This window comes from Salvelinus sp. IW2-2015, linkage group LG5 (assembly GCF_002910315.2).
Source record: "Salvelinus sp. IW2-2015 linkage group LG5, ASM291031v2, whole genome shotgun sequence".
Taxonomy (NCBI): domain Eukaryota; kingdom Metazoa; phylum Chordata; class Actinopteri; order Salmoniformes; family Salmonidae; genus Salvelinus; species Salvelinus sp. IW2-2015.
In genome coordinates, this window is record NC_036844.1 from 35,308,628 (window position 1) to 35,333,530 (window position 24,903).

The following is a 24,903-nucleotide window of genomic DNA, read 5'->3' on the forward strand; positions in this document are numbered from 1 at the left end:
ATATCTTCATTAAGATTGTAATTTAGCTATGGGCTGAATTTAATTCTGCATAATTCAGCTCAATTTATTTTAAGGCTACAGAAAATGTCACCTAATAATTAAAATTAATCTAACGTTCATAGCCTACATGTTAATGATGTGTGTGTACGTGTGTACGTGTGTGAGAGAGAGTGTGTGAATAAGAGAGTGAGAAAGAGACCATTGCTTCTATTTATTGCAGCATGTGTTGCATAGTATTCAGTTGGGAGCACCTGAATTGTTGTCCACTATCAGGTAAACACAAGCTACAACTCCAGGCGTAGGCTAATTCACCTCTGTGTGGTTTAACATTCCCTTCTCACCTCTCCTCTCTCTGAGAAATTGGGGCAATATCGTGTCATAAACCATAAACCGATCATAAACCATAATGGCCAAATCTGTCACCTGTCATGGGCACATTCATCATATAGACAGATGAACTGTGAGTATGATAATGGCTGGAGAGAGTGCGCGTGTGTGTGCAGGGCCGGTTCCTGCCATAAGCGACATGAGTGAGGGGGCCCCCACCCAAAATATATATATGTATTTTTTTAGGAACTGCATTGGGGTCTCAACTAACTGTTAGAATAGCAGAATACACAAGGTGCAATTTCCAAATGTGGTTGAGCATCAGCAGTTCCTCTCTTGTTATGTCAGTCACTGACAGTCACTCAATTAGCATGTCAGCTACCAATTTTTAGATTGGTTAGTTAGTCTAGCCACTAACCGGCTATCTAAACTTGTAGTAATCAAGACTGAATAACGACAGGCAGCAGGGCAGGTGCTCAGGGGTCCTGACCTCCAGAGGGCCCCCATTGATTTTGTTAATCACTCTCACTCAGATATCATTCATATGGCATAAGTATTGGAAAAAGGTGAAGAACTGCAGGAAATGTGCTTTAAAACTGAAAATATTTCCCTCTACCCCACATGGCAAAATGGGTAGAATTGCAGGATATTAGCCGTAAAACTGCACACATCTCTCTGGCGTGCGTGTGTGCGCGTGCGACACAAGGATTGTAACGGATGGAGCAAGTCCGCTATTTTCTTATCACACTCAGGTCTCTTGGGTCGTCTTGGCAGGATGGCGCAAGGCATGGGAACAAAGAAAAAAATGCGAGGAGGTTATTCGCGCGGGCTGCTCTCTCCGTCGGACAGTCGGTGTGTTTAGTTGCTTGGACCGTAGTACAGTAGTAGCCAAGACAAAGACACAGTTCTGCCTCACTGATTGTCCTTGTAAGAATATTAGGGTTCTCTGTGCTTCTTTCAAACCACACTGTCAGAAGACCAAGGGCACTCATACACGCTCCTGCTTAAATCCTGCTTTGTGTAACGGAGACGGTAACAGACCTTTTCCCGCCCGGTGGCACACATCAGGCTGATGATGATGGGACCGGAGAGATTCGGGCTCGTGGAGTTACCGCTGCGCCCGGTAGACGTCGCCGGTTCGCCTCCCCTGGAGTTGGCGGGAGAGGAGCCGCGCGCAACGGGTGACCATCGCGGGATTGAGAGGCTGGCTCTAGCCTCGGTTGAGGTGCCGGTGAATGTAAACTGCAGTCCGTGGGGGTAAGAAACATCAACAAGCGGGCTGTACTGACTGGTGCTGTGTGAAACCTAGGCTACTGTACAAGTCCTGTCACTGCGCAAGGTGACTTTGGTTTTTGGCTACTCGGCTACTTCATCATGACCGCTGGTTTGACAGCTAGTGCAATGTGACTACAGTGACTGGATGTCAGCATAATGACAGTATAGAAAGATATCACAATTTGCAGTAGCCTGTTATTCTTAATCAGGGTGTTTTCCAAAGAAAAACAACACTGGCTTTGCTCCTGTTGTTATTTCCGGTGAACAGGTAGAGTTCTGTAGGTATATGTTCTGATAGTGATAAACAAAATCAGCCAGGTCTTCTGCATTTTTACCGACAGTAGTTGACAGTCACTAGATGGAACTCACTGTATCCACCACTGTGGTGTCTGAGGAGAACGTGAATGTTGTGTCTGGAGATCTATATATAAATGGCTCTGGTTGAGCCTTATAGAGTTCATTTCCACAGGCGGATTTTGTGTTGGGGTCATAATAACATAGACTACAGTTAACATGATATTTTGGAAATGTGTTGAATAACAGGGCTGAGTATGCTGATAAAGGAGATGAAAGTTTATATTGTCAGTCCCGCTGTTTTGCCCTCCCTGCCTGTCCAGGTCAGCTGTTAAGAATTCAATTGCAGGTAGAGGGACCAGGGAAACAGGGGCAGACTGGGACAAGAATTCGGCCCTGGCATTTTATCCACACCACCCAACATCACTGTGCGAGCCGTCAACAAAATTAAGACGTTTGGAGTGAAGTGACAACGTAGAACATATAGTCACCCTTTTAGTTTTTGATCTTGGCTGTCTAACTGATACTAGAGTCGGACCAGGTTGCTAGGCTGATGCCGCGTTTGAAATGGAATGTGAGTTTGTATGACCTCAGCTCAGCCAATCAGAAAACCGGGCCTGCCCATCTTGGGCCGGCCGTTGCCCACTGATCAGCCAAAAGCTCATCATTATATATTAGTATAACAGAAATTGCACAAAAATCTTATTAACAGGCTCACAGGCCATCTTTTTTATTGAAATATTTTTGAGTGTGTCAATTCCGACCAGTCCACCGACTAAAAAATTGTCAAGCCCATCTGGCATTGACAGAATTGCCAGATGGCCAATCTGCCCCTGCAGGGAAATGTTAGTACAGACAGACAGACAGTACCGACAGCACAGACAGCACAGGCAGACAGTACAGTACAGACAGTACCGACATAACAGACAGAGGGATGATAGGGAGAAGACCAAAGGGCCAGGATTCCATTCCATGCAGGCTGAGGACTGCATATGTACAGAGGGCGGTGGCCTTAACAACTCTACCAACGTCAGGCACAGGACATTTCTTGAGTATGATCACATTTAGACAACATGTTTCCCACTGGGAACAGGCGTCAGTTCAACGTCTATTGATCACATTTAGACAACATGTTTGGATATTGGACTATCGTCAAATTATCTTAGATGTCCAGCAAGAGAAGACTTGACCAACCTGCAGGCTGCGTCAATGGTTATGTCACAAGTTGTAGGTGTAATAATCGAGATGTTGTGTGTGTGTGTGTGTGTGTGTGTGTGTGTGTGTGTGTGTGTGTTGTGTGTGTGTGTGTGTGTGTGTGTGTGTGTGTGTGTTGTGTGTGTGTGTGTGTGTGTGTGTGTGTGTGTGTGTTGTGTGTTGTTTAATGGCGTGTGATAGATATTGTACCGACCTTGACCTCTCCTCCACCACTAATGCATCTTTCCACCGGGAACGACTAAGGTGTGAGCAACACGTCTGTTCTCTCTCTCTCGCCCTCCCCGCTCTCTTCTCTCCCTTCAATCTGTGTGTGGCTGCTCTGCCCCCTCTCTTCTCTCCCCAACGTCTTCTGTCTTTCTTTCTCCCATCCTATGGGGCCTCTGCGCTCCACACACACACACACAGAGACAGACAGACAGACAGCAGACAGACAGACAGCAGACAGACAGACAGACAGACAGACAGACAGACAGACAGACAGACAGACAGACAGACGAAGACAGACAGACAGACAGACAGACAGACAGAGCGACAAACAGACAACAGACAACACAACACACACACACACACACACACACACACACCACACACCACCACACACACACACACACACAGACAGACAGAGACACTCATCCTATCTGACTGTCACTCTCCGCTCCTGTTCTAAACCTGTGTTGGCAGTCTGTATCCAGACAACAATTCTATAATACATGACACAGAGGTTTCCCGCTGCGGTCTCAACCTGTCACCTCACGTCTGAGTCTGTCTGATCCAAGCAACGGAGTTAATGTTTCCTTCTTTTCATCCCACAGCTAATTCAGAGGTTATTTTAGCATATTTGTATTGCTCTAAGCAGAGACAAGAGATAGAGAGAGTGAGAAGAGGGGAAAGATAGATATAGAGACAGGGAGAGAGAGACAGAGAGAGAAGAGAGAGAGGGGGAAAAGATAGAAAATAGATATAGAGACAGGAGGAGAGAAGAGGAGAGAGGGGGAAAGATATATATAGAGACAGGGAGAGAGAGAGAGAGTGATAGAGGGGGAAAGATAGATATAGAGACAGGGAGAGAGTGAGAGAGACGGACAAATATATATATAGAGAGGCAGACAGAGACAGACAGATACAGAGAACATTGTTTATGGTGGTTTGTGGGGGTTGTAGTTCACTGTGTGTAAGGTTATAGTTCACTGTGTTTGTGTGTGGCTCGTTAGCGGAATGTGGAACATCTATTTGCTGTGGCGACCTGAGGGCCTTCACCGTGCACCTGAGCAAGTGGGACAGGATTAGAACCAAGAGCAGATGGGCTTAAGTACCTCCCCCTAGAACACACACACATTAACCTGCAGCCCTCACATAGACATATTCAAATGAAACATTTTAAACCTACAGTGCATTTGGAAAGGATTCAGACCTCTTGACTTTTTCCACATTTTGCTACATTACAGCCTTATTCTAAAATTGATTAAATTGATCAAGTTTGAAGGTAAGACCCAGATGCAGATTGTGTCGGAGTAACAATGTTTATTACGGCAACAGGGCAGGCAAACGACAGGTCAAGGCAGGCAGGGGTCGATAACCAGAATAGGGATAAAGGGCTGGGGCAAAGGGCTGTGAGACATGGGTTTAACTCGGGACACATGAAAAGTGGAGTGTATACAAAGGGTACGGGGCAACAGAAGACGAACAGCAGAGGGACTAATCATTTTAGAGATGGGAAATGGGCCAATAAACCATGGGGAGAGTTTGTGGGATTCCACCCYGAGGGGCAGATCCCAGGTGGATAACCATACCTTCTGCCCGAGACGATATCATGGAGCCGGGGTCCCCTCCAGGTACGACAACAGCGGCGGACAAACATCTGGGCAGAAGGTACGCCGGCCTCTTCCTCCTGCTCGGGGAAGAGCGGGGGCTGATACCRCAGGGAACATTCAAAAGGAGATAGGCCCGTGGCAGAGCAGGGAAGGGTGTTGCGTGCGTATTCCACCCACACAAGCTGCTGGCTCCAGGTGGTGGGGTTGGCGAGACCAGGCAGCGCAGTGTTGTCTCAAGGTCCTGGTTGGCTCGCTCCGACTGGCCATTGGACTGGGGGTGGAACCCAGAGGACAGGTTGGCCGACGACTCAATGAGGGTGCAGAACGCCTTCGAGAACTGGGACGAGAACTGGGACCCCGGTCGGAGACCATGTCCACGGGCAGTCCATGGATCCGGAAGACGTGCTGGGCCTGTCTCCTTGGCCAAGGGTAGTTTGGGGAGAGGAATGAAGTGGGTGACCTTGGAAAACCGGTCGACCACAGTCAGGATGGCAGTGTTGCCCTCAGACGGGGGCAGCCCCATGATGAAATCCAGGGATATGTGGGACCAGGGATGGTAAGGGACAGGCAGAGGTTGCAGGAGGCCAGCCGGAGCTTGCCGAGGATTCTTGTTCTGAGCACACACTGTGCAAGCGGCGATGAATGCGGAGACGTCAGGGACCATGGTGGGCCACCAAAAGCGTCGTCGCACAAAAGCCAGGGTCCGGTGGGAACCCTGGCAGGCCAGTTGGGAGGAGTGGGCCCACTCCAGGACTGCGGAGCGGACCGTGTCAGGCACGAACATCCAGTTATCTGGACCCCCCCCCCCCCCCCCCCGGGGTTCGGCTGGGAACGCTGTGCCTCCCGGACCTGTTTCCCTATAACCCAGCTGAGTGCCGTTGCCAGGCACGAGGTGGGAAGGATGGTCTCCGGGGTAATAGCTGTGGGGCTATAACAGCGAGACAGTGCATCCGGCTTGACATTCTTGGATCCCGGTCGATATGAGAGGGAGAAGTTGAACCGTGTGAACAGCAGGGCCCATCTAGCTTGCCTGAAGTTGAGGTGTTTGGAGATACTCCAGATTTTTGTGGTCTGTCCGTACAATGAACGGATGTTCCGCCCCTTCCAGCCAGTGCCTCCATTCCTCCAATGCCATCTTCACTGCGAGAAGCTCACAATTTCCCACATTGTTGTTTTTCTCCGCGGCGTTGAGGCGATGGGAGAAGAAGGTATAGCTTCAGGTCCAGAATAGAATGCTGGGACAGGACCGCCCCCACATCCGACGCATCGGCCTCCGTCACGAACTGATGGGAGGGGTCAGGATGAACCAGAATGGGAGCAGTGGTGAAGCAATGTTTGAGGTCCCGGAACTCCCGGTCAGCAGCATGGGAGTACGTGAACGGAACCTTGGGAGAAGTGAGTGCTGACAGGCGGAAAGCCAGGGTGCTGTAACCCCAGATGAAGCGGCGACCATAAGTTGGCGAACCACAGGAAACATTGCTGCTGCACCCTGGACGAAGGCTGAGGCCAATTCACCACCGTTCTCACCTTCCCGGGATTCATCTGGACACTCCCAGCGGAGATTATGTTCCCCAGAAAAGGGATGGTGGAGCGATGGAACTCGCTTTTCTCTGCCTTAACAAACAGCTGGTTATCTAGGAGGCATTGAAGAACCTTTCGGACGTGGAGAACATGTTCTTGAGGAGAGCGGGAGAAGACGAGGATGTCATCAATGTAGACGAAGACGAACCAGTTCAACATGTCACGGAGAACATCATTTACCAGAGCCTGGAACACAGCTGGGGCGTTGGTGAGGCCAAATGGCATGACCAAATACTTGTAGTGGCCGCTGGCCAAGTTGAAGGCGGTCTTCCACTCATCCCCCTCCCTTATCTGCACCAGATGGTAGGCATTCTGTAGATCCAGCTTGGGAAAAACGGTAGCCACCTGGAGCGGCTCGAAGGCCAAGGCCATGAGTGGTAGCGGTTCTTCACCGTTATGTCGTTGAGTCCCCGGTAGGCGATGCACGGGATCTTGTCCTTCTTCTCCACAAAGAAGAATCCTGCGCTGGCGGGAGAGGACAAAGGACGTATAAATCCTGCAGCTAGGGAGTCCCCAATGTAGGTGTCCATAGCCTTGGTCTCCGGTCCCGACAGTGAGTACTGTCATCCCCGGGGCGGAGAGGTGCTAGGGAAAAGGTCAATCCCGCAGTCATATGGTCGGTGCTGAAGCGAAGTGGCCCGGGCCTTGTTGAACACCTCCCGAAGGTCCTGGTTCTCCGCAGTAATGGCGGAGAGGTCCGGGGCACCTTCCGAGTCCCCAGGAAGATTTCCCAGGGCAGGTTGCGTTGACTTCAGACACTGGGTGTGGCAGAACGAACTCCAGCCCATGATGGCACCAGTAGACCAGTTGATGAGGGGATTGTGTCGCTTGAACCAGGAGAATCCTAATACCATGGGAATCTGAGGAGACTTGAAGAGCAGGAATTGAATAGTCTCGCTGTGATTCCCTGACACCCGTAGGTTGATGGGAGTGGTAATATGAGTGACCCGGCCTAAAGAGCGCCCGTCAAGCACACTAACATCCATGGGAGTGGAGAGAGGCTGAGTGGGGATGTTCAGCTCGGAAGCCAGGCTAGTATCCAAAAGACTCTCATCAGCCCCAGAGTCAATGAGGACCCAGAGAGATTTAGACATGCTTCCCCACAGCAGAATGGCATAAACAGGGGTGCGAGCAAGGGAAGCAGGAAAGTTCTCCATATGGCCCACCAGAGTACTCGCTCCTACCAGTGAGCCTGATTTCTTTAAAGAACAAGAGGACACAAAATGACCTGTATTGCCGTTCCGCTGGCGATAGCCCAGCTCTACCTAGTTGCATAGGCTCGAGAAGCGGTGACTCAGCCGTCTTCGGCGACTCTCGGGGAAGGTCGGGATTGTCGGGGACTTCTGGGATGACTCGGAGACAAGGTGGAATCCACGGACGTGCGAGCGAAGTCGAATTTCCTCTCTCTCCGTCGTTCCCTTAGTCGCCCATCGATTCGGATGGTCAAAGCAATGAGGGAATGGAAATCCGTAGGTAACTCGTCCTTGACCTCCTCCGAGATGCCGTGCAGGAACATATCAAACAGTGCTTCCTGGTTGCAAGCACTCTCCGCTGCCAACGTGTGGAAATCAACCCCATAGTCAGCCACACTGCAGGAGTCCTGCCGAAGCTGGATTAGCTTCCGGGCAGCTTCTCTCCCGGAGAACAGGGCGTAAAAAACCTTCTTCACCTTTCCCACGAACCCCTCCAGACTAACGCATATGGCCGGCTGCTGTTCCCATACAGCAGTAGTCCAGGTGAAAGCCCTCCAGGACATCAGCGTGAAGAGGTAGGCTATCTTGGAGCGATCCGATGGGAAGGAGGAGGGCTGAAGCTCGAAGATGAGGGCACACTGAGCTAGAAACGGCCGACAGGTGCTCCACTCTCCATTGAAGCGTTCGAGGGGGGGGTAAACGGGGCTCCCGATGGTGGCTCCATGGGAGGAGATGGCGTCGCGCAGCTGGCCCAGGTCTGCTGGGTCGGTCATGGCCAGTTCGTACTATCAGGTTTGAAGGTAAGACGCAGATGCAGACGATGTCGGAACAACAGGGCAGGCAAACGATAGGTCAAGGGTTGGTAATCCAAAGGTGGGGCAAAGGTACAGGATGGCAGGCAGGCTCAGGGTCAGGGGCAGGCAGAGTGGACAGGCAGGCGGGCTCAGAGACGATACAGGCAAGGGTCAAAACCAGGAGGGCGAGCGAAAAGAGAGACTGGGGAGAAGCAGGAGCTGAGATGAAAAACGCTGGTTGACTTGACAAACAAGATGAACTGGCAACAGACAAACGGAGAACACAGGTATAAATACACAGGGGATAATGGGGAAGATGGGCGACACCTGGAGGGGGGTGGAGACAATCACAAAGACAGGTGAAACAGATCAGGGTGTGACAACATTGTTGTTCTTACTCATCAGTCTACACACAATACCCCATAATGACAAAGCAAAAACAGGTTTTTAGAAATGTTTGCAAATTTATWAAAAATATAAAACAGAAATATGACATTTACATAAGTATTCAGACCCTTTACTCAGTACTTTGTTGAAGCACCTTTGGCAGCGATTAAAGCCTTGAGTCTTCTTGGGTATGTCGCTACAAGCTTGACACACCTGTATTTGGGAGGCTTCTCCCATTCCTCTCTGCAGATCTTCTCAAGCTCTGTCATGTTGGATGGGCAGCATCGCTGAATAGCTATTTTCAGGTCTCTCCAGAGATGTTCAATCGGCTTCAAGTCTGGGCTCTGACTGGGCCACTCAAGGACATTCAGAGACTTGTTCCGAAGCCACTCCTGCGTTGTCTTGGCTGTGTGCTTAAGGTCGTTGTCCTGTTGGAAGGTGAACCTTCGCCCCAATCTGAGGTCCTGAGCGCTCTGGAGCAGGTTTTCATCAAGGATCTCTTTGTACTTTGCTCCGTTCATCTTTGCTTCCATCCTGACTAGTCTCCCAGTCCCTGCAGCTGAAAAACATCCCCACAGCATGATGTTGCCACCACCATGCTTCACCGTAGGGATGGTGCCAGGTTTCCTCCAGACGTGACGCTTAGCATTCAGGCCAAAGAGTTCAATCTTGGTTTCCAAACTTCTTCCGTTTAATAATGATGGAGGCCACTGTGTTCTTGGGGACCTTCAATGCTGCAGAATTTTTTTGGCACCCTTCCCCAGATGTGTGCCTCGGCACAATAGTGTCTCGGAGCTCTACGGACAGTTCCTTCGACCTGATAGCTTGGTTTTTGCTCTGACATCCACTGTTAACTGTGGGACCTTATATAGACAGGTGTGTGCCTCTCCAAATCATGTCCAATCAATTGAATTTACCACAGGTGGACTCCAATGGAAACAGGATGRACCTGAGCTCAATTTTGAGTCTCATAGCAAATGGTCTGAATACTTATGTAAAGTAGGTGTTTCAGTTTATTTATTTTTTATACATTTGGAAAAATCTATGAAAGCCTGTTTTGGCTTTTTTATTGTGTGTAGATTGCTGAGAAAAAAATAACATTTAATGAATTTTAGAATAAGGCTGTAACGTAACAAAATGCGGAAAAAGTCAAAGGGTCTGAATACTTTCCGAAGGCACTGTATGTCCTCTGTTTAGGTCATCAAAGCATACCTCTACATTTCCCAGTTCTCTTACCCTTTACCCTGCATATATTTCTCCTCTGTCCTTTCATCCTCTGCTTTTATACAGGGGATTCAAAATCAACAGAGGAGTCTTTTCATTGTGTGGAGAGGAGAGGAAAGGAGAGGGGGGAAAGTGAAGAGAAGAAAGTGTGTAGACTGGCCTTCCTCTCAATCTCTCCCAGCAGTAAAGAGACATGTCTCTGTCTCTTTGTGCAACAGGCCTATAGATAGTACCGTGTATAAAAACACTCCTCTTTCTCCATCTCCTGCTCCCTCTCAGGGATCTTTGTCTGTCAGTCTCCCCCTTTCTCTGTCTCTCTCTCTCTCTCTTTCTCTCTGCTGTTGATAACTCTCTTTGTCATGACGTGAGCATCGGTGTATCTGTCAGGTGGTGGGGTCGCTCAGTGAGCCACTCTGTCTCTGTGGAAATGGACTGGAGGGACAGGAAGAAGTCAGACACATTGACAGGAGGGTTAGAATAAATGATGGAGGGAGAGAGAGTGAGAGAGGGATGAAATAAAGGGGGGGCGAGTGGTAATATAATATAATAATATACGTGCGTGGTTAATGAGGAGGGAGGGAGGGAGGGAGGGAGGGAGGGAGGGAGGGAGGGAGGGTTAGATTAAGTGATGGAGAGTGACAGGACTTTATTCAGGTTTTTATCTCCCTGGGCCAGGTGCCTGAGACCGAAACTGAGGGAGGAGGAGGGAAGGAGGAGATGAGTGGAAGGAAGGGGAGGAGGAAGGGAGATGCGGACGAGTAGGCAGGGAGAGAGGGAGACTTGGGAGCGAGGGAGGAGGAGGTGAGGAGTAGAGGGGAGGAGGGAGAGAAAGATGGAGGATGTGCACTCTCCTTCACACACATATATTGGCACACAGACCCTCAGCATTCAAACTATAAGTGTGTTTTTTGCAGAGAGAAGATGCCGTTCCACCACGTCAGGTCTACTCTGCTCTACACTGGAAGTCTCCTGAGCCGGACACTGTCTGAAGGGAGCGAAACCTTCCAACTCACCAGCATCTCCACAGAGGAGTTAGGAGGTCAGTGTGTGTGTGTGTGCGTGCGTGCGTGCGTGTGTGTGTGTGTATGTATGTGTGTTACTGCGTGTGTTGCCAATTTATTAAAATAAAAAACTGAAATACCTTATTTACATAAGTATTCAGACCCTTTGCTATGAGACTCGAAATTGAATCCACCTGTGGTAAATTCAATTGATTGGACATGATTATGAAAGGCACACACCTGTCTATATAAGGTCCCACAGTTGACAGTGCATCTCAGAGCAAAAACCAAGCCATGAGGTCGAAGGAATTGTCCGTAGAGCTCTGAGACAGGATTTTGTCGAGGCACAGATCTGGGGAAGGGTGCCAAAAAATGTCTGCAGCATTGAAGGTCCCCAAGAGCACAGTGGCCTCCATCATTCTTAAATGGAAGAAGTTTGGAAACAAGATTCTCTGAACTGATGAAACCAACTCTTTGGCCTGAGTGCCAAACGTCACGTCTGGAGGAAACCTGGCACCATCCCTACAGTGAAGCATTGGGTTGGCAGCATCATGCTGTGTTTTTTTTCAGCTGCAGGGACTGAGAGACTAGTCAGGATCGAGGGAAAGATGAACAGAGCAAAGTACAGAAGAGATCCTTGATGAAAACCTGCTCCAGAGCCCTCAGGACCTCAGACTGGGGCGAAGGTTCACCTTCCAATAGGACAACCACCCTAAGCACACAGCCAAGACAACGCAGGAGTGGTTTCGGACAAGTCTCTGAATGTCCTTGAGTGGCCCAGCCAGAGCCCGGACTTTAAACCCGATCAAACATCTCTGGAGAGACCTGAAAACAGCTATGCAGCGATGCTGCCCATCCAACCTGACAGAGATTGAGAAGATCTGCAGAGAAAATGGGGGAAGCTCCCAAATACAGGTGTGCCAAGCTTGTAGCGTCATACCCAAGAAGACTCGGATGGATTGTTATCACTGCCAAAAGTGCTTCAACAAAGTACTGACTAAAGGGTCTGAATACTTATGTAAATGTTATATTACATATTTTTGTATATAAATTTGCAAACATTTCTAAAAACCTGTTTTTGCTTTGTCATTATGGGGTATTGTGTGTAGATTGATGAGGGGGAAAAAAACATTTAATCAATTTTAGAATAAGGCTGTAACGTAACAAAATGTGGAAAAAGTCAAGGGGTATGAATTCTTTCCGAATGCACTGTATAAGCAAATGGGAGCCTTTGATGTGGAGAACAAAGCGATCCCATTGGGTGTTGGAGATGAATGGATCCTGATATTCCCGCCCATCAAGGGATTCAGTTCAGAAAGCTATTTTCCAATCGACCTGTCTGTGAACGGTAGTGTGTACCACCTTAGTGTTCATAGTGCAGCAGTTACATAACAGTGGTTGTACTTTAGTCTGGATTTGTTGCCATCAATCAGTTGTGGTTTTCTCAGTTAGGGATGATCGATGTTCTGATGTACTAATGTACAGTACTGATGTACTGTTGTCAAATCAAATAAATAACATGTTATTGGCGAAATGCTTGTGTTCCTAGCTCCAACAGTGCAGTAGTATCTACAATTCACAACAATACACACAAATCTAAAAGTAAAAAAATGGAATTAAGAAATATATAAATATTAGAGCAATGTTGGAGTGGCATTGACTAAAATACTGTAGAATAGAATACAGTATATACATATGAGATGAGTAAAGCAGTATGTAAACATTATTTAAACATTATTAAAGTGACTAGTGTTCCATTATTAAAGTGGCCAGTGATTCCAAGTCTATGTATATAGAGCAGCAGCCTCTAAGGTGCAGGGTTGAGTAACCAGGTGGAAGCCGGCTGGTGATGGCTGTTTAACAGTCTGGTGGCCTTGAGATAGAAGCTATTTTTCAGTCTCTCGGTCCCATCTTTGATGCACCTGTACTGACCTCGCCTACTGGATGATAGCAGGGTGAACAGGCCGGGGCTCGGGTGGTTATCAAATATTTATATATTTCTTAATTCCATTCTTTTACTTTTAGATTTGTGTTTATTGTTGTGAATCGTTTTTAGATATTACTGCACTGTTGGAGATCGGAACACGAGCATTTTGCTACACCCGCAATAACATCTGCTAAATACTGTATGTGTATGTACCATCCCTTATCTCACCTCATTTGCTCACATTGTATATAGATTTKTTTTTCTACTGTATTATTGACTGTATGTTTGTTTATTCCGTGTGTAACTCTGTGTTGTCGTATGTGTCGAACTGCTTTGCGTTATCTTGGCCAGGTCGCAATTGTAAATGAGAACTTGTTCTCAACTTGCCTACCTGGTTAAATAAAGGTTAAATTAAATAAAAAAATAATAKAAAATGTGACCAATACAATTTGATTTGATTTGAACAATGGTGGACATCTTGAAGCAAGTGGGGAAAGCAGACTGGGATAGGGAGAGATTGAATATGTTCGTAAACACTCCGGCCAGCTGGTCTGCGCATGCTCTGAGTACGCGGCTAGGGATGCCGTCTGGTCCGGCAGCGAGGGTTAACACGTTTAAATGTCTTACTCACGTCGGCCAAGGAGTAGGAGAGGCCACAGTCCTTGGTAGCTGTGTAGTGATGTACTGTTGTACTCATGTACTGTTGTACTGTTGTACTGATGTAGTGATGTACTGTTGTACTCATGTACAGTTGTACTGATGTACTCATGTACTGATGTACTGTTGTAGTGATGTACTGATGTACTCATGTACTGTTGTACTGATGTAGTGATGTACTGTTGTACTCATGTACTGTTGTAGTGATGTACTCGTGTTACTCATGTGTACTGTTGTTTCTTTTGGTGTATTTTCGGGAGTTTCACATGCTTCTCATGTACGGTTAATGTTGTTGTCTCAGTTGTACTGTGTGTACTCATGTACTGTTGTAACTCGTGGTGTGATGTACTGTTGTAACTGTTGTACTAATGTACTGTTGTAGTGATGTACTGTTGTTACTCATGTACTGTTGTACTGTTTGTAGTGTATGGTACTGTATGAGTGAATGTACTGTTGTACTCAATGTACTGTTGTACTGATGTACTCAGTACTGTTTGTACTCATGTACTGTTGTACTCATGTACTGTTGTACTGATGTACTCATGTACTGTTGTAAGTGTGTACTGTGTACTCATGTACTGTTGTCTGATGTACTCATGTACTGTTGTACTCATGTACTGTTGTACTCGTGTACTGTTGTAGTAATGTACTGTTGTAGTGATGTACTCATGTACGGTTGTACTCATGTACTGATGTACTGTTGTAATGATGTACTCATGTACTGCTGTACTGATATACTGCTGTACTGATATACTGATGTACTGATGTAACTGCTGTACTGATATACTGATGTACTGCTGTACTGATATACTGATGTACTGATGTTTATGAAGATTGAAGGTTCTATCACAGTGTGAGCCACACACACACACACACACACACACACACACACACACACACACACACACACACACACACAGCAGTAATACATGTGACGGCTCATTCAGACATACAGCAGAGAATGTCTCTTCTGTATGGTGCTGCATACTGATAAATCATTTTGTTTTAGATGAAAGAGAGACACTCTGTCAATCCCATTCCCTTTGTTTGTAGAGAGAGAGAGAGAGAGAGAGAGAGAAAAGCTCTGGGGTTGTTTTCTGTTGAAATGGGAGGTTTACAGGCTTAGATGGGTGTTGTGACTTAACTCAAACACTCAGAGAACTGACAGAGCAAAGACAAGCGGGAGAGACACATCTAAGACTGGACTAGTACACTGACACAGAGGAGAGGAGACACGGGGGGAGAGAGTGGAGGGAAAACGGGAGGGGAGAGGAAAGAGAGAGGGGGAGTGGAGAGAGAGAGAGAGAGAGACAGAGAGCGAGCGAGCGAGAGAGGATTTGTCAGTCAGAGAATAACAAACAGAGTCAACAGAGAGGGGCTCTGTGAGTCTGTAAACCAGGGCATTGAAGACTCATTGATAAAGATGAGAAATATGGACGTGGGGAAGCTTATGTGACTTTTTGTCGAGCAAAACTTTTTGTGGAAGGTACTTTACAGCGTACAGACCCCCGCTCACCCAACGTCATTGAGCTATATCGAGTTTCCTTGTACAGCGCATTCGGAAAGTATTCAGACCCCTTGACTTTTTCCACATTTTGTTAAGTTTTAGCCTTATTCTAAAATGTAGTCAATAGTTTTTTCCCCACATCAATCTACACACAATACTCCATGATGACAAAGTAAAAACTGTTTTTCAGAAGAAAAAAATTGAATAAGAGATGTGTATATATACCGTTCAAAAGTTTGGGGTCACTTAGAAATGTCCTTGTTTTGGAAAGAAAAGCTATTTTTTTTGTCCATTAAAATAATGGATTGATCAGAAATACAGTGTAGACATTGTTAATGTTGTAAATGACTATTGTAGCTGGAAACGGCTGATTTTTAATAGAATATCTACATAGACGTACAGAGGCCCATTATCAGCAACCATCACTGCTGTGTTCCAATGGCACGTTGTGTTAGCTAATCCAAGTTTATCATTTTAAAAGGCTAATTGATCATTAGAAAACCCTTTTGCAATTATGTTAGCACTGCTGAAAACTGTTGTTCTGATTAAAAAAAGCAATTAAACTGGCCTTCTTTAGCTTAGTTGAGATTCTGGAGCATTAGCATTTGTGGGTTCAATTACAGGCTCAAAATGGCCAGAAACAAATAACTTTCTTCTGAAACTCGTCAGTCTATTCTTGTTCTGAGAAATTAAGGCTGTTCCATGCGAGAAATTGCCAAGAATCTGAAGATCTCATACAACGCTGTGTACTACTCCCTTCAGAGAACAGCGCAAACTGACTCTAACCAGAATAGAAAAGGAGTGGGAGGCCCTGGTGCACAACTGAGCAAGAAGACAAGTACATTAGAGTGTCTAGTTTGAGAAACAGATGCCTCACAAGTCCTCAACTGGCAGCTTCATTAAAAAGTACCTGCAAAACACCAGTCTCAACATCAACAGTGAAGAGGTAACTCCTGGATACTGGCCTTCTAGGCAGAATGATGGAGGCCACTGTGCTCTTGGGGACCTTCAAGGCTGCAGACATTTTTTGGTACCCTTCCCCAGATCTGTGCCTCGACAGTCCTGTCTCTGAGCTCTATGGACAATTCCTTCAACCTCATGGCTTGGTTTTTGCTCCGACATGCACTGTCAACTGTGGGACCTTATATAGACAGGTGTGTACCTTTCCAAATCATATCCAATCAATTGAATTTACCACAGGTGGACTCCAATGAAGTTGTAGAAACATCTCAAGGATGATCAATGGAAACAGGATGCACCTCAYCTCAATTTTGAATCTCATAGCAAAGGGTCTAAATAATTATGAAAATCAGGTATTTCAGTTATTTATTTAGAATTCATTTGCACAAGTTTCAATTTTTTTTAAACGTATTTTCATTATGGGTATTATGTGTAGATTGATGAGGGAAAAAATATATGTAATCTATTTTAGAATAAGGCTGTAATGTAAGAAAATGTGGAAAAAGTCTAGGGGTCTGGCTACTTTCCCGTATGCACTGTTGGCCTATTTGGCGGGAAAACTGTGAATCGAGCTGTAGCCTATTGCCTGTTTCTGTTTCTCAGTCTTTTACTAAAGAATGTGAAACAATGTTTTGTCTGTTTGCTGCTTTTCATTAAATCATTTGTCTGTTCTTTTAGGTTATGACATCAAATAAATATCTTCATATGGGAAAACATATATTTTGTAGCAAAGGCATGATACCCTTAATTTTTTGTTGTTGTTTCTCTGTAATGCTACTAGCCACCTACCAATGTTATGAAGTTGTCTTTAGCTGGCCCAGATTGGGAACCCATCTCCCAACCTCATAACTAGCTACCCAGAAGCCATTTCAGGCTACCAATAAAATTAGAGTAGCTAGCTTGTGTAACTATATTAGCTGGCATGCCTGCTGGCAAGGTTGGTAGAATTTTAAAAAGCCATTAAAACCTCATAACGCACGGATCCCGCTACCGCACGGATCCCGCTAAATCGACAACATCCGGTGAAGCTGGAGCGCGCCAAATTCAAATTACAAAATTGTGATATTAAACATTCATGAACATACAAGTGTCCTYCATCATTTAAAAGCTTAACTTCTTGTTAATCCAACCGCGTTGTCAGATTTCGAAAAGGCTTTACGGTGAAAGCATACCATGCGATTATCTGAGGACAGCGCCCCACACCAAAATACTTTTCCAAACCAGCACAGGCGTCACAAAAGTAACAAATAGCGATAAAATAAATCACTTACCTTTAAAYWTCCTTCTCTGTTTGCAATCCCAAGGGTCCCAGCTACACAACAAATGGTTGTTTTGTTTGATAAAGTCCTTCTTTATATCCCAAAAATGTCAGTTTAGTTGGCGCGCTTGATTCAGTAATCCACTCGTTCAACAGGCATACAAACGAATCCAAAAAGTTACCAGTAAAGTTGGTCCAAACAAGTCAAACGATGTTTCTAATTAATCCTCAGGTACTCTAATATCTAAATAAACAATAACATTTAAGACGGAGAATGTATGTTCATTAGGGAAGATAAATAACGAAGTGTGTGCACCTCATTCACCTGCGCATCAAGACTACATTTCTAATGAGAGACACCTTGGAAAAACTACAACTACTCGCTCATTTTTCAAAAAACAAGTCTTAAGCCCTTTCTAAAGACTGTTGACATCTAGTGAAAGCCCTAGGAACTGCAATCTGGGAGCTATTTATTTGTATATCCCATAGACAAGCATTGAAATGGACTGTGACCTCAAAAAAACATTTTCCGGATGGATTTTCCTCTGGTTTTCGCCTGCCATATCAGTTCTGTTATACACAGACATTATTTTAACAGTTTTCTATCCAATGCTACCAATTATATACATATCCTAGCTTCTGGGCCTGAGTAACAGTCAGTTCACTTTGGTCACGTCATTCATCCGAACTTCCGAACACTGCCCCCTAGCCCTAAGAGGTTTTTAATTACTAAATGTATATTCCTTTCAATATTTTACCCAGATTTGCAGAGAAGCATATTTAATTTCTTAATTAAAAGAACCAGGATACAGACATCTCAAGAGGTATGCTTAGAGATGCAGAAAATTCAACATATGTTTTACATCAACTAAGCATTGCAGGAAGAAGCTGAAAAATTATCCAACTTCAGACACCCTCCAGCCATCCTCTCATACTATGGAAACATTGTGATGGAAACATTGTGAAACACAAAGTAACAATAGCCTCTATATGATTAAAGGGATCTCAGTCCATCTGTTACTGGGCTCTCACCATCATCATTATCATTATTTACATCATTGAAATTCACCAAATCTTTTTGTTCATAAGCCCACTAGGCTACTCATTTGTTGTCATTAAATCTAATGAATAATAGAATGGAAAATACCATTGGGTGTTTGCGCAATATCCTACACAATTGCGCACAGCAGCCTGGCCTTGGTGTCCAATCCGATGCACAGAAACATTTTTATTTTATTTAACGAGGCAAGTCAGTTAAGAAGAAATTCTTATTTGCAATGACTGCCTACCACGGGCCAAACCCTAACCCGGACGACGCTGGGCCAACGGCCAGTTGTGATACAGCCTGGAATCGAACCAGGGTCTCTAGTGACACCTCTAGCACTGAGATGCAGTGCCTTAGACCGCTGCGCCACTCAGGATCCCAAACATAGGAAAACTCTAAATCAAATCAAATTTTATTTGTCACATGCGCCGAATAATACCGTGAAATGCTTAATTACAAGTCCTTAACCAACAATGCAGTTCATTCATTGACATGGTGCTTTCTCTGTTAATGAAATATTCTCGACGCTGCTGTAAATCAAGCAGATAATCAACATAGGGGTATTGGATTGGATCCACCYTGGATCACACCTGTCTTCACTGACGCAACGAACGAGACTCCAAAATATTCTGGACATTCTTCCGAACACCGTTTTCCCACGCTTTGGCTGTTTCTGCATCAACTGCTATATCACAACAGCTGTTTGTCACTTGACTGTCATTAACTAAAATATTTCCTAGATCAGCTGATGATGGTTGACAATATCACCAGGCCTAACTACACTGTAAACCACAAAGCATTTTTTAACTCATATTCTTCTCGTAAGTTGTACTCAAAGTCAATGAAAAAAAAATATTTATGTGATAGTCACACCAACTAAATTGTTTTAAGTTACGATAACAAATTAACTTTTTCCCCAGCATGCTTTAATGCAGGTACATTTTTTGTAATTGCTTTATTCTGTGTTTTTGCATGTACATTGGTTGATTGATTAAATGTTATTCTACACAAAGAGAAATGTTTTCTAAACTAATCCATTTCATTTTTGCACCCGTTACTGAAATGGTTGTTCCAGTTTAAATAGCTTAGATAGTTTRCTCCCACTGTTCTTAACCCTGGCAGTCATTATGAATGCAGGTTGTAGGTGAATACAAATTTCAACTGTTGGATAGCCTAATGCTGGCTAGATTCTAATAGGAATTACACATCTCTTTGCAAGCCACAATAATGTGATTTATTCCACGAACTTTCACAATTTTTCCACCATGTATCTTCCAATCAGGATTTCTGGAAAACCTGGGAAATGTACCAGCATTTTGCAACCCTACTTGGAGGCCTAATGTGGCCTGTAAACTACGAGTTTCAGACCACTGTATAAGGCCTTATGATATATGTAATGGTTCAATTATAATGATAATATTTGCKTAGGAACTCACTTGATGAAGGCCGCAGGACTGAACATTATCGAATTCAGCAACCATGTCTCTGTCACTAATAAATACAGTCACGGGTGGTAACTCTACAATTCAATTTAAAAGGCAAGGCACACTGTGAAATTATTGGAGACGTGGCTTAGTGGGGGCCTAAATTGTAAGTATACCATACTGTGAAAACAGCTGGATACCAAATGCGCAACAAGTAGCTAGGGCTGTTAGCCTATATTGAAGAACCATACATGTTAGGTGACTCTTTCYGTTAGAAGTATTCAATTTTGCAATCACATAGGTTTCATCAATTTGGATTTGTGTGCCCATGAAAACAACTGTTTTCAGGCGTAGCCTAAAATATCAACATGAACATTTGATAAAGTGGTGCTGCCTTTAATAGCTTAAAACTCCACATCTCATAGACTCAGCAAGACTTTTGTCCCCGGATGGTGGCCCATAAGGGGTCGGTGGCTTTCTTGAGGTATTCACGACTGATTTAGAATGACGCTTTCAGAACATTCACGCCTAGCCTACTGGTCATTCAGCTCACAGTCGTCTGGAAAATTTCATACCAGTGCAATGCAGGTCCGTCACATTTCCGTCTCCTTTTCATAACGAAACAATGGACGCCTATTGATAAAGGTTTTACATAGGCTATTGGTACCAATCACTATTGCCTAATACTCCTCCAATCGATGGAAAGATTTAGTGTGCTGTCGACAAACATTCTTATTCTTAAACATTATTATATTGAATATGTGCACATTTTTTATTTATTAATTAATGTTAGTAGGTTTATGGATTAACATTTTCAAGTTATTCGCCCAACCCTGTTTTATCTATTCTGTCCAAAAGGAATTTAACACATGCGTAATATCACCATAATCAGGCTAAGGCTATACGGCTGTTTTGTGTCTCCAGCCTTTATATTAGACTATATCAGCCTTCGGACAGGTTTAAAGGAGTTTCCCTGCCGAGCCACTAGCCAACCGAGCCCCAGCCGACGTGTTTTCACACGCAACGGTGGGGAAGCGTGCACAGGCAGGCGCGCCGGCGGACAAAATAGTTCAAGGAACAGCATTCCCGCTGAAATATAATGCCTTGTGGCAGTGCTTCGGTCTCTTGAGCGGAGAGATATAGAGGCAGTCTTTTAGCTTAATGAAAACCCAGAACAGTTTCCGGCACTCAACAATCAAATCATAGGTCTATTCAGTAAGAAACACAGGCTGCTGGTAGGTCCAACTATAGCTGGACATAAATCACAATGACACAGTGACTCCATTGTCGGCCAACACTGGCCATTGTCCTATATGAAATGTATAAATGCAGACACCGAAATTGTCCCTTTTAAGGGACAGTTCACCCAAATAAAAAAATGACATATTGGTGTCCTTACCCTGTAATCAGTCTATGGACCAYGTATGACAGCAATCCATGCTTTGGTTTTGTTTACCTGGCCACTGTTTCAAATGCAAACCTTTTCCATTTGTGACAGAAATCCAATGTAAGTCAATGGTATACAGTGCATTTGGAAAGTATTCAGACRCCTTCCCTTTTTCCATATTTTGTTATGTTACAGCCTTATTCTAAAATTGATTAAATTATTGTTTTTGCTCACCAAGCTACTCACAATACCCCATAATGACAAAGTGAAAACAGGTTTCAAAATAAATATAAATAAATCTTATTTATATAAGTATTCAGATCCTTTGCTCTGAGACTCAAAATTGTACTCAGGTGCATCCTGTTTCCATTGATGATCCTGGAGATGTTTCTACAACTTGATTGGAGTCAACCTGTGCTAAATGAAATTGATTGGACATGGGCCTCCCGAGTGGCACAACGGTCTAAGGCACTGCGGTGCTTGAGGCGTCACTACAGACCTGGGTTTGATTCCAGGCTGTGTTTGGCGGGCCGGGATTTCCTCGTCCCATCGCGCTTTAGCAACTCCTTGTGGCGAGCCGGGCGCCTGCAAGCTGACTTCGGTCACCTGTCTGAAAGTGTTTCTTCCGACACATTGATGCGGGTGGATTCTGGGTTAAGCGGGTTGATGCGGGTGGATTCTGGGTTAAGCGAGCAGTGTGTCAAAAAGCAGTGCGGCTTGGTAGGGTCGTGTTTCGGAGGACGCATGGCTCTATACCTTCGCCTCTCCGAGTCCGTAGGGGAGTTGCAGCGATGGGACAAGACTGCAACTACCAATACCATCACAAAATGGGGGACAAAAAGAGGTGGAAGTACAACAACATGATTTGGAAAGGCACAAACCTGTCTATAAAAGGTCCCACAGTTGACAGTGCATGTCAGAGCAAAACCAAGCCATGGGGTCAGAGGAATTGTCCATAGAGCTCCAAGACACTATTGTGTCGAGCCACAGATCTGGGGAAGGGTACCAAAAAATGTCTGCTGCATTGAAGGTCCCCAAGAACACAGTGGCCTCCATCATTCTTAAATGGAAGAAGTTTGGAACCACCATGACTCTTTCTAGTGCCGCCCGGCCAAACTGAGCAATCAGGAGAGAAAGGCCTTGGTCAGGGATGTGACCAAGAACCCGATGGTCACTCTGACAGAGCTCCAGAGTTTCTCTGTGGAGATGGGAAAAACTTCCAGAAGGACAACAACCTCTGCAGCATTCCACCAATCAGGCCTTTATGGTAGAGTGGTCAGATGGAAGCCACTCCTCAGTAAAAAGCGCATGACAGCCCGCTTGGAGTTTGCCAAAAGAGTACATATAACTCACCTCATCCAGTAGACGTATCAGACAGGTAAAGGACATTCTCCTAAGCATCTATTAAAGAATAGCAGCCCTTTCGCTTTCCCTATACAGTGCACTACTTTTGACCTTGAGCCCTATAGGCCCTGATCGGTGGTAGTGCACTACATAGGGAGTAGGGTGCTATTTGGGACGCATACATAAACAGGTGGAATGATACAGAGGCACTCTAGCCACTGCTGTATGATTACACATGTTAAATGAAATTTTTATTTTTTATTTAACTAGGCAAGTCAGTTAAGGACACATTCCTATTTACAATTATGTTCTTACCTTGGCCAAACCCGTGCCGAAGCTGGGCCAATTGTGCACCGCCCTATGGGACTCCCAATCACGACCAGATGCGATACAGGGACTGTAGTGATGCCTTAGTCCGCTGCGCCACTTGGGAGCCCCAATACTAAATACAAAGACATCTTCCTTTAATGTCGAGACGTTCTCCTCTTTTAACAATTTGATAGGATTTAGATTATAAAAGGGGTTGATAAGTGAGACATGCTATGAAACAGGTTGAATCACAGAGAAGTTAACTGGGTGAAGTCAGACCGACATTGTCCTGATGGTCTGTTAAAATGGCCTCTAAGCTATCAGTTGATTGACAGGTAATTAGGCGAGTGGACGCCTGCTTTGAGAGGGAGGCTGGAGTGGACTTAGAGGACAAATCCCAAATAATACTCTCTTCTGGACCCTATATAGTGCAATACTTTCAACCAGGACCACATAGGTGCCTCTACATGGCTCTACATAGTGTACTACTATATAGGGCTCTGGTCAAAAGTAGTGCACTAGCTTATATAGGAAATAGGATCATATTTTGGATGCAGATATACTCCAGTCTATAGCTTCAGTCAGAACACCTTCTGTACCTCTAATGATGGGGGAACAGGAAGTGGAGCTTCAGTCAGAACACTCTCTACCTCTAATGGTGGGAGAACAGGAAGGGTTTAAATAACTGAACACCCTCTGTACCTGTAATGATGGGGGAACAGGAAGTGGAGCTTCAGTCAGAACACCCTCTGTACCTGTAATGATGAGGGAACAGGAAGTGGAGCTTCAGTCAGAACACCCTCTGTACCTCTAATGATGGGGGAACAGGAAGTGGCGCTTCAGTCAGAACACCATCTACCTCTAATGGTGGGAGAACAGGAAGGGTTTTAATTGAACACCCTGTGTACCGCAAATGATGTGGGAACTGGAAGGGTTTTAACTGAGCGGAATCAGTAGAAAGGCTGTAGGTGTTATGTGTCAAAGGGTTTCCTCTGAAAGAAGTGTGACTCCCCCTAGGGTTGGTTAAATACAGGAAGTGACTGAAATAAACCACAACAYAGAGAGAGGGAAGAAGAGAGGGTGACAAAGACAAAGGAGCTTAGGGAGATGTGTATAGCATATTGAAACGGGTGGTGAGAGGAAGATTAGCTTCTGGGAGTTAAACACAAAGGCTCCGGCAGGAGAAAAGACTTGTTGTCAATATAAGGCTTATCCTTGTATCACGTCTGATTGTTTGATGTTGATTGTGTGGTGAATGTAAGAACGGAGCTGCAGGTCAAATATGGCAGTTATAGTTCTGTTCTTCTGTTCTTCCTGCTTTTTGTAATTAGAGAGAGAAGGAGATGAGGAGGGCGAGGCGAGAAGAAGAAGGAAAGAGAACAGAAGGACAAGGAAAGAAGAAGGCAAAAGGAAAAGAAGCACAGCAGGAAGGAAGAGAAGAATGGACAGGAACGGAAGAGAAGTCCAAGAATAGGCAAGGAAGGAAGGAAGGAGAAAGGCGAGAAGACAAAATGAATGGAGCCATTGATAATGACTTGTTTGGGTAGCACTCCGCATAATAACGATTGTTTTATGGATTAGTAAATCGTTTCTTAATTTTATTCCTCATTACTCCCACATTTGTAAATGTTACTAACCTGGTTATTTACATGTTTATATATTTTTTTACAAGTATTTAAAAACGATTAATCAGATCATTCATACGATGTTTAATATAGCTATTTATAAACCATTTACTAATCATTAGTTAAGTATATTTGTGTGGCTTCATAGAACGTGTGGGCTATTTATCATTTATAAATACTTTATAAATGTTTTGAGTGATCAGTGTAATTTCTTGCAAAAAGATGCCATCGGTAGACATTCCAGCAGTACCTGAGGCTCTTTTAAGGTCTCAAAAAATATAAATGATTAAACAATAAGCAGATACATAAAAAATATATACGTGCAGTCGGAAAGTCTTCAGACCCCTTGAACATTTTG

The 24,903-nt window shown here is 44.9% G+C and overlaps 1 pseudogene; it reads left to right on the forward strand.

The window, feature by feature from the left end:
• The first annotated feature begins 1,363 nt into the window (after positions 1-1,363).
• LOC111964441 (calcium-binding protein 8-like) overlaps positions 1,364-24,903 on the forward strand; it is a 55,658-nt pseudogene continuing 32,118 nt past the window's right edge.